Below are 12059 nucleotides of genomic sequence, written 5' to 3'. Positions count from 1 at the left end.
TGTAAAATTTGGTTTACTTTTGCTTGACCCTGTCATTATTTGTTGGTGAAAGGTAAAATGATGTGGCCCTACCTTAAGAAAGAGAGTGGGGGTAGTAGCTAGGAGGGTTGTTTGTTGGGGAGTGAAGTAGGAAGCAATATGGTCTGGTTATCACTTTATATGAGAGAGAAGTGAGGTAGGAGCAAGGTTCAAAGTATTGACACGTATTGGCCTGTATCGGCCAATACGTATCACATTGGGACCCTTCCGATATGCCCCTATGGTGGGTGTATCAGGAGTCTGACCAGTTCAGGGGTGGAGGAGCCCTAAACCGTCCCTCCTGAACCGGTTTTGAAAAAAAAAATAATTGATTTGCCTGTTACACCTCTATCGATACATCGGGCATATCATATTTTGAACCTTGGGTAGGAGGAAGATGATGCAAATTATGCATCATTTTTTTGTTGTTGTTTTTAATGTTAAACTTACACTGCCAGAAAATGCAAATGGGGCAACCAAAAAGTACAAATTTGTATCATATTATAATTACAAACAAATAGATTCGAAACTGAACTGGGTTTAAATTTTGTGTTTGATTTATTTTTGCATTCAAACAAACATAGCCTATCAAATGAATAGAAGAACAGAAGGAAGGCTCAACCGCTCAAGTGTCACATTCACTAAAGTAGGGTTCCATGTAATTAGTCTAAAAAATTCTATAAATGCATAGGTTTAAACACTAAAGTAGAAAAGTGATTCTTTTTTTAAGTATTTGGCCGGTCACTAATTCAAAATAGTTTTTTTCTGGCAAGCATGGAAAGTAAAGTGGAATTTTCAGGTGTGGTTTTTTATTGGGCTTTTGTGGCCCAAAGAAGTGCTTCTGCTAGCCGCTAATCCAAATGGTGTTGTCGATGCTTTTGGGTTTTGGCTTCTTGAACTCAAACACACAAAAATCCCGCTGGAGGGTATCAACTGAGAAGAGATATAGAATGATTTTTTTTTTTTCTGGGGGGTGAGATAATTTTTAATGTCATGTCGTTTATTTTTTGACCGACTAGAATGAGATTATCATTCCAAGGGAGAGGCTTCAATGACCATGCTCTCAAATGGGAGAATGCTATTTTATCAAAAATAGGAATTGATGGAATCACATTTTACCTAGCTAACCAAATAATTGAAATTAGAATGGGCTATTGCATTTCTAATTCCAGACCTCTATTCCCACAAACCAAATGGATCCCAAGAATTTTGGGCCTATATTTCTCTCTTATAAGGGGGATAATGGTTTTGCATTCAAGGATTGATAGAAGTAGACTTAGAGACCTGGGTTTTTGAGAACTTGCTTACACATAGTCTAAGAGAAGTCTCCACCAACTTGCCCATAAATGTCTAGACAAAGCTATTGTCATGACTAATTGGTGCAGTGGCTATTTAGGTGTTTTTCAGCTTTTGTCAACTGTTTGCCAACAATAAGAAGTAACCAGTATCCCATATTGCTTTCACTTCGGTTCAGGAGAAAAAATATAATAAAACTCCACAAACATGGCTATTTAGAAAAATAAAGTTTGAGAGACATCTACCAATCAATCTTTCCAATTATGTTGTTTATAAAAAGGGTCAATCTTAAAGCTAGATTGCATTTATTGGAAACTTGGTTATTGACATCTAACTGGCCCTAATAAAGCAGATTTTTGCTTTTCAAACTTCAAATGGTTAAAAAGAGCATTGTGCTTTTCGGGTTTGAGATTTAATTAATGTTATCAAATGCCATTAAAGTATTTTCTAAGCAACAGTGTAAATTTCATTAGCTTATAGAGGGGGGTTCGGAACTTAAAGTTTTTCCATGTATATTGTTGATTAACAAACATAGGAAGAACCATATCGAGTAATAGACTTTAAGGAGAAGATAGCAACTAAAGCTATGATTGGGGAGAGAGAACAAATTGATACCTAATCATTCTGGAAACATTTTTGAAAGTGGACCGTTTGATTTCGACCATGCTAGCTACTTAGTCAACTAATGACAGTCTCCTCCATTGAGAATGAAGAACTCTATAAAATTCTAACAGCACCAGAGGAAATAAAAAGTCTTAGGCCCTGTTTGAGAACACTTAAAATTACTTATTTTAAGACAAAGGACCACACATTAAGTGGTTTTTAAGTACTTATGGGTGTTTGTTAAAAAAGTGGAGAAGATGTATTTTTTTTAAAGTACTTTTTTGAAAAAATGACTTTAAATTGGCTTTTTTTAAGTACTTCTTGAAGAAATAATTCTCCAAAAAAATAGGACTAACCACTCCCTGATAAATTTTTATAATGCCTAAAATACCCCCACGCCAAAGGCACTGTTCATCATCTTCTTCCCCTCAACATCAACATAACGTTTACTTTCATTCTTCCTCTCTCGTTCTCTCTTACCCATCCTGATCATCCCCCTCTCTTCCCTAACGAGATAAAAGGAGATTTTCATCCATGTTCATTGTCTTCTTAACAAGAGTAGGAGAGTTGCAGCGGCGACAACCTCCCCCCTCTGATCTATTCTTCCTTTTTTTTTTATCCCTTTTCATCACTTTCTCTCTCCCCTTCCGTTTATCAGCTCCCCCTATATCTTGTCCTCTATTTTATCTCCAACCACTTCTAGAGGTCGTTTCCGTAGCCGCAAGGAGTTGCAACAGCCTGTTCAAATAGCAGTAGCGGTTGTGCTGTTCAAAAACAGGAATTTGAAGTTGTAAACCAATCAAAACTCTTCGGTTTTCAAAAACGAAAATCAACTCCCCCTCTCTCTGTCGTCTTCTCCTATTGATGATTAGTTATTATTTATTTTTATAATTATTATTATTATGATGATTATTATTTTTATTATTATGATTTTATTATTATTATTATTATTATTATTATTAATTGGATCCACATGGCAGCCCATGTGGGGGTCCACATGGACTCTCAGTTGAAATGTATAGTATAACACGTGAAAAGCATTGTATATATGTATGAGTGAAGTGAGGGCTAAAGTTGTCATTTGTGTCAACATAAACACTTATATGGAAAGTAGTTTACCAAACATTCCCACCCCAATAAGTTCTTAAAAACATAATAAGTGGTTTGAAAAGTGGGTTACCAAACAACCTTAAGTGGTTGTTAAAACAAGGCCTTAACATGGTCACTCAAATTGAGAAGTAACAAGTTACAAACCTTATCCCTTTCATCCAATTCATATTTAAGAATTGTTGATTCCATGCATCTTTTAATAAAACACTTCTTGCACTCATATCTAAAAAATAATCTTACTAATAGACTGAAACCATTGAATTACAAATTGATACCTACACCTAAAATGCCTTTGTCCCCTCGGTTCTGGTGATAGCAGAATTTGATCTAAAGTGTCTACTACAACCACTCGAAGACCTTACCAGTTGAGTCAGTTGGAAATTCCACATACAATGAAGTCTTTTTTTCTTTATATATATATATATATATATATATCTGTGTGTGTGTGTGTGTGTGTGTGTGTGTAAGAGTCTAAGAGAGGGAAATATGACCCCTTATGTATGTTAAAACTAGATGTGGCTAAGGCCTATGATAGGGTTGTATGGCTATTCCTTCTTATGGTCTTAGTGTCCACTATTTTTTGCTCCCAATTAGGAATCTAGTAATTAAGTTAATGCATTAGAACCTCTTTTATCTATGTTATTATTAATGGGGAGCCAACCATGGGATACTACCCTTCTAGAGGTGCTCTCAGAGAAACTTTAGAACCATAAGAAAATTGAATGATTTGAAGAACCAAAGTTGCATTGATCTACCTTTGCTATTAGCCACCTTATGTTTGTTGATTACTTATTAACACTTAGGCAAATAAAGAAAGGTGGATTTTTTTTTGGTAGGAAGGAGAGAATTGGAAGCTATGCAATATTCTTTTAGTTGGCACCATTGCCAGTGGTCAAGGCACGCAATAAATTACTCTAAGGCCATGTTTGGGAGTGCTTATTTGGGCCATTAAGCACCTATTAGTATTTGGGAAATAAGCCCGGAATAAGTGTTTATTTTAGAAATAAGGACAGTTTTAAGCTCAATTTTCCAGATTTTTTAAGTGCTTATACAATAAGCACTTATTCAATTTTTTCTTCAATAATTATCTCTAGTTGAATTTTAACTACCACTTATAAAATTATTCATAGTTGAATTATATAAAAGTACTTTTATGAAAGTACAAAGCACTTTCATAAAAGACTACCAAACATCCAATATAAAATATGTGTTTATTTTAAAAAATAAACACTTGAAAAAGTTGGGTGCCAAATGCAAATAAGTGCTTATTTGAATAAGCACTTATTTTTAACTTAAGCATTCCCAAATATTGCCTAAATTTACTATCCACTTGGGTGCAAACGTATGTTATTTTGGAATTCAAAGAATCTAGGTCCGGTTACATGGAGTTAAGTGAATATCTAAGCATGATCATTACCTTGATAACCTATTGTTTATGAGCATATGTATAAGGGATGTGTTTGCCTTGTTGCCCATATCGTAGATAAGGTGAAAGATAGGCTTTGGGGTTGGAAAGCCAACTGCCTATTCCACATTGGATGGATAATATACTTAGAGAGAGGTTCTCTTCTATTTTTGTATGGGCACTTATATTTTACCAAAAGACACTCTACGCTACCCTAGACACAACAATCAATGACTTTTTGGTGGGGATTCCTGGAACTCAAAAGCAAATTTGTGTTAATTCTTGATCTAACTTGTGTATAGGGAATTGAACATTCATGGAATTAGATTAAATAACCTACCTTTAGGGGGCATTTATGATATGAATCATTTTTCTCGTTGCCAATTTCAAAAACAAATCAAACCCATATTTGTTGAAAGTAGATTGTTTCTCAAAACAAAAAACACATAAAACATGCATGTTCTCGGTTCTTAGTTGTGTATGTGTTGTATGTTTTCGAAACTAGGGCTGCAAGTCGGGCCGGGTTAGGTCGGGTTGAGGCCAACTCTAAGTTTTAAACCCCCAACCCTAACCTTAACCCAACCCGACCTACCCAACCCTAACCCTAACCCAACCCAACCTGAAGTCAACTTCGGGTTGGTCTAGGCTTGGGTTGGGCCCAACCCAACCTTCTTCTTATCCCTTAAAATCTCGTAGAACTTCTTAATCTCAGGTCTTAAATTAACTTTCACTACATATATTAACCTTATGTTTTATTAGTATTTGTTTGTTGATGTTTTTATTGGTTCTTTAAGTACAAAATAAAAAAAAAAAGTGTTTGAAATGGTTATAATTTATTATGAATTATAGCTTATAATAGATCTTTTATGTCCAATAAGCTATGGGCGGCAAACAACAAAGAGGAGATAAAGAATAAAATATTCAAAAAAATAAAAATTGTTATTAAGTTTTGGTATTTCCGATTTGGATTAAGTAAAGTGATTATCTTAAAAGAAATAAATGATAGTATGTAGTAGGGGCTATACAACTATCATGCATATGAACAAATCAATGAATGATATCATACATATAACATATATTTAAATATGATATGTACTATAGAGTTGTGTTCGGGTCGGGTTGGGTTGGGTTACCCGTGGGGTCAACCCAACCTAAAGTAAAGTCGGGTTCATAAATTTCAACCCTAACCCTAACTCGAGCATCAACCCAATTTGGGTTGGGTTCGGGCCAACCTGGCCCAAGTTGCAGCCTTATTCAAAATTGAAACAAAAAACATGTTCTTGAATTTTTGGTTTCAAATGTTTACCAAAAAAAGAGTTTTTGCTAGTTTCAAAAACATGATTTCATCTAGTTATTTAGTGGTTGTTTGACAACATGGTTTTGCTTTTTAAAAGCAAAAACAATTTTCACATCATCGACAAACTCAATACAATTTTGCTGATGTGGCATTTCCAAAAACAAAACCAACCATGTTGTCCAACAATCCCCTTAATATCCTATTCAGCAAATCATAAAATTCTACATTATATTATTTTTTAAAAACCATTATTCTAATTTATGGTTCTAAAAACATATATTGTTTGTTTTTTGTTAACAAAATCAACTTGTTTTTGCCTTTCAAAACAAAAGCAGAGTTCAAGGACATGTTTTCATTTTTTTTGCTAATGTTGTGATTTCATAGACTAATGAAAACAAAAATGATCATGCTATGGAACAATCCCATAGTGGCTAAAATGGTTTCATTTCTTGGATGTTCCTATACGACCCCAACATAATGTGGGAGCAACATCTTAGATGTAAATGTATTCATAATTCCAACTTATGGGACTTAGGCTGCATTTGGCATTCCTTGTTTTAAGGACTTACCCCCTTTTTGTAGTTAAAAACTCAGTGTTCATCATAAGGGCATTTTAACTACAAAAAGGAGATCGATAAGTCCTTAAAATAAGGAATGCCAAATGTAGCTTTAGACAAGAGGACTCGTGTCTCACAAGTTTGGAGAGGTATCATTAATAGTAGAGAACTACTATCTAAAGGTACCCTTTGGGTCATTGACAATGTCAAGACTGGATGGTTGGAGACAATTAACTGGGTTGGGTTTTCTGTCACGAGTGAACACACCAATATTCTATATACATGGGACTCACATGAGACCCACACCTTTTGTGTATGGATCATTAGTGTGTTCACTTGTGAGATAGGTAATCCAAGTCGACAATGACACCCAATTTCTATACTGAAAGACCCTTGGATCCTTAGCTTGATTGGTTTCAAACCAAAGAGAATTAATTAATAGTATGAGAACCGAAAGCCTATGAATCCATTGACTCTGACACTTTGGAACTTATATCTTTACTTTGTCATGTTTTGGGCTTGCAAAATGCAATCCATTCCTCTGAAATTCACTAGATAGCAATAAGTCGCTCAATTCAATTCATTCATAAAAGATCTTACAACCTATTGAATCTATTATGGGTGTGTTTGGTTTGAAGGCAAGGTTTTAAGAAGCAACCCGAAAATGGAACCACTGTAACCACCGGTTTTTGGGTCAGCGGTTTAACCGTTTGGGTTGAATGGTTCAGGTGGTTTGGAATATTATGGCAGGTAATATTCATTTCTCTTAGTCTTTTATGAGAAAAAAACTCAAAAAGAGCTAGTTGTCGCTTGAAAAAGAAAGGAAGGAAGGAAAGAAAGGAAAAAAATGAAAGAAAGGAAGAGGGGGAGAAGGAGGAAAGAAGGAGGAGGAGGAAGAGGAAGGAGAGGGAAGAAGAAGAAGGAAGAGGAGGAGGAGGAGCATCCAATCGGTGATGATGACGGCGACAACAGGAAACACAACAACAAAATTTCTTTGAGATCTCAGATTTGCGATCTTAGATATGTGATCTCAGATGAGATCTCTACAATCTTCTCTCTCTCTCTCTCTCGTGTGCGCGTGCTTTCTTGCTGGGATATTAGTGATATCAGATATGAGATTTCAATCTGCTCCTTATCTTCTTAAGATGTGAACTGCTGTCTGTGTTGAACGAGTTAACGGTTCAACCACCTGGGCCAGCGGTTCTTTGACCAAGTCAACATTTTTGGCCCAAGAATGGGATAAAGGTGAAATGGAACCGGTTGCCTATATGGCTTCTGAGTTGAATGGTCCGACTGTTTGGATCAATGGCGATTCAAAAACATTGGCTTGAAAGACAAAGCAACAAGTTATTCAGTTCAGCCACTTCAAATATTATCAAACAACCCTTGAATAACAAACAAACAAATTACAACGAATAATACTTAATGTAGGTTAGTTAAAAGATATAATAGACTTAGCATGTGACAATTATAGCTCAAATACAAATTTTATAATCTCTAGGGATTTTAAAATACCGATGCCAACATGATGATCTTATGAAATAAAGTTGCTCATAATTTTATTTTCTTTTATTTTTTTTTCTTACCAACCAACAAAAGAAAAAATAAAATTTCTTATATTGTAAGAAATCCAACCATATACTGGTAGGGATCAGCACAAGTAAAAAGTTTAGATCCTTCTTTACCTAAGATTATTCAGTCATATTTTCTTAACAACTAAAGGAAACTTAAAACAAATGTAGGTTTCATTTATCATGACAAGTTTTAGTGAGATTGGATTTCATCCTCACAAAACTGGTCTTCACACCATTGTCACAACACCTATAGCCATGCATTGAGAACATCTCCATACTTCTATGTTTTCATTTATGGGGAGATGCTTCCAGTGCAGTGCATAGCTAAAGTGTTACGAGGATGACATGAGGACTAATGTTGTGAGGTTGAAATTCTGCTCGACTTTTAGCAAGGTGGTGCAACAAAATTTGGATTTGCTCTTCATAGAACGTGCCTCACACCAACTTCACAGCACATCACAGCCATGCATTGGAAACACCTTTCCGTGCATGGAAACATTAAGTATGGGAGATGTTCTCAAACCACGAGTGCAATGTACTATGAGGTTGGTGTGAAGGTGCTCTATGTCTTTGTGAGGGGCAAATCCAATCTCTGTGTAACACCAACATTAAAATAAAAACAAAATAACATATCCTAGAAATTGCACTCCCTTTATTGCTGATGTGGTAGTAGGGGAAGATCCCATTCTTGGGTTGGTTAAACTTCCTGGGAATTGAGGTCTAAGCTTCTCACATCTAAAGTGTGAATTTCATCTCCAGGAGGAGCAAGGTTCTAAAGGAATAAGGATAAGTATAGGTTTGATATTCTTCCATGTCAACTAGAAAATTTATACTTTAAAAAGCATGAATAGCCCCAAGAATATTTATGGAATTTTCTAAGAACAAAATTTACCCCTTTATATTTAATTTTTTTGATAAAAAATGAGGGAAAATAGGATAATTGGTTATTGATATTAAATGAGTTGAAAAGAGGTAATTTTAATATATTCAATTCATATAGTTCCCTCTCATTAAATCCAACATTTAAGGTATTAACTTGCATTTACCTTCATTGAATCATATATTTAAGGAATATTTGTTTCTTCTCATCATTAAATTCTATTAATTAAATCCATATCTAATAAATTAATAATTCCAATAACATAAAAAATTATACTTTTAAAATTTACTTGAAAAAATAATATTTTCATCTAGGTGGTGGTAAGAAATTAAACCATTTTGGGTCAAAAGGGCCAATCCATATTGCTACAATTAAATAATAAAATTCAAAATTAGATAAAATTTAAAAAATATAAAAAAATTGGTGACATTTTTAACATCATATATTTGACATATTAAACAATAATAAGTATGATAAATAAAAAATGTTTTTATTAATTATGGAAATGGAATGTAAAATTTAAAACCAATTGGAAATAACACCATTTTCCTATTCTATATCATTAAATCCTATATTTAAGGTATATATTTTTCTCATTATTACATTCTACTAATTAAATCTACAACATTAATTTTAGTAGTATAAAAATAAATATTTTAGTAATATGAAAACAAAACCATTTTCTTCCCTATTGGCGGTGGGTAAGCAATTAAACCATTTAGGGTCAAATAGGTTAATAAATAATACCATAATTAAATAATACAAATTAAAATAAATAAGAATATAATACAAAATAATAAAAAGAATCTGACATATCTCTAATATTGTATATTCATTATACTAAACAAAAATAAGTATGAAATATAAGAAATAGTTTTTTTAATGATGAAAATGGAATGCCAAATTTAAAATTAAGGGCATGTTCATTTCCTCTTAACTCTTATATCTTAAGAAGAATCTTTTAACTTTAAGAGAAAATTGGTTGTTCGTTTCCTCTTATCTCTTATCTCTCAAAGTGCAATCATACATCTTTTTGTTTTTCAATGATACCCCAAAAAGACAAACAAAAACTCTCATATATGGGTCAAAATGGATATTTGATAGTTTTCAGAATTCAGAATTAAGAACAACATTCTCTAAATTCAGAGTTCAGAGGAAAAAAAAGTTCACCAATACCAATATACCTCTTAATGTAATTATTACACTTTCAGATGCAAGTCTTTAGAGAAAACGAACAGGCCCTAACTTAGAAATGAAATGATTCCATAGTCAAATAATAAAACTTTTAAAAATAAAAAATATGAAAAAAAATAAAAAAAAATTAAAAAGAAGAAATTTTGGGCACATATCTAATGTTATCTGTTTATTAAATAATAAAATATTAGATACATCTATAATATTATATATTCATTACATTGAACAAAAACAAGAATTATACATAAGAAATAATTTTATCATTGATGGAAGCGTAATACAAAATTTGATGTCAACCTAGAAATAAAACTATTTTCCTTTTTGGGTGGTGGGTTAGTGGTTTTGGTCAAATGGATTAATTGATGATATGCTAGTTAAACAATAAATCTTTAAAAAAAATACAAGTAATCAAAACATTATATAAAAAAAATATATTAATTATGTCAAACAGAAATTAGTTGTAATAAGTAAACATTATTTATAAAATATAGATTAACTATATAATTTAAAACTGATCTAAAAGCAAAGCTATTTTTCTTATCTAGATGGTGGGTCAATGTTCTAACTTTTTAAAGAAACTCTTGATGTCATAATTGGATAATAAATATTAAAAAAAAAGATAGAACATAAAAAATGAAAAAATACAAAATTTTGTCGAAAACATTTTTTGAACATTTCTAATGTTATACATTCATCATATTAAATAAAAATAATTGTTAAAGTAAAAACTATTTTTATTTATGATAGAAATGGAATACAAAATTTAATAATAATAATAATAATAATAATAATAATAATAATAATAATAATAATAATAATAATAATAATAATAATAATAATTGTTAACATAATTTAAAATTTCCATATGCAATGTGCATGCACATTTAAGTTTATTTTTAATCAAATTGTTACCTTTATTAATTTCCAATTTCTATTTAAACTATGACATATCTAAAATTCAATTAATTAATATGAAGAAAAATTTCTTCTATGCTAGGCATGTGCTTAATTACTAGTTGGAATAAAAAAGTAAAACAAAGAAATATGTTTTTATAGGTTTCTAGGCATGATTTTCTAATATTTCCCAAGTGTGTTATGGCATCCAAATTTCCGAACTTCAGACAACCTATTAAAATATGTTTTCTTTTTATTTTTTTGGGTGCATGTGAATCTCCCACCCTACAGCCCGACCTTTGTATTTATAGCTACTTATAGTCATTTAAGCCTTTATTTATTATTATTAATGCATATATTGGATTTACATGAATTTCCCTAATATATTGATTAATATTCCAGACTCCCAGTTATTCCACTCGTTTCTTGAGATTATGTTTGGTTTGGTAGAAAACAAGAAAGAAATGGAAAGCTTAAGGAAAAATTCTTAACAAAATTTATGAAATTCCTTGAGATATTTCCCTCAGCTTTCTATTTTTCTCTTATTTTCTATCAAACCAAATACAGCCTTAGGTTATCCAAATATGTATCTTAAAATTGTCTTTCCAGTACTCTGTGTTTGGTACCATATGTGTTTCAACCTGCAATGTTTTAAATTGAAACACTGTTTGTACTTGAAAGTTGAAACACAAATACTACTTGTACTGCATTCTGTTTGGTGAGAAGTGTGTGTTGTCGCCACCACACCATTCTAGGTGTTGAGACTTTGCTTCCAAAAACAGGAAATATATCAATTAAAATCAAATTGATGCTTCATAAACACCTCCTAGCATGGATTCCCATTCAAAGTGTTTTATAACCATTTTAACACAAAGCATCTCCAGCCAAACAAAAAATTGGCCATTGAACTCAAAACGCCTATATGGCATTGATGTGATAGTATTTATGTTTGAAACAGGTACCAAACACCTTCACCCCCTTTACCATACCAAGCTCTTGATTTTGGATTTGTTGATCACAATACATTATTGGCCACATTCACCCAGCCACATATGGGAATATTGGTTGTACTTAGACTTGTTCATGGGCCGGTCAGACTTTGCGTCTTTATCAATAGAAAATGTCTAGGCCTGAACCTCAGCCTGAGTTTGGCCTGACCATCAGGCTTATATCTTAAGCCTGAGCACGATCCTTATATAAAGTTTGAAGCCTGGTTTGCACATAAAATGTC

The sequence above is a fragment of the Nelumbo lutea genome, chromosome 7, assembly GCF_056320005.1.
Source record: "Nelumbo lutea isolate HS-2025 chromosome 7, American lotus-T2T, whole genome shotgun sequence".
In the NCBI taxonomy this organism is placed as follows: Eukaryota; Viridiplantae; Streptophyta; class Magnoliopsida; order Proteales; family Nelumbonaceae; genus Nelumbo; species Nelumbo lutea.
Note: the sequence above shows the minus strand (reverse complement) of the source record.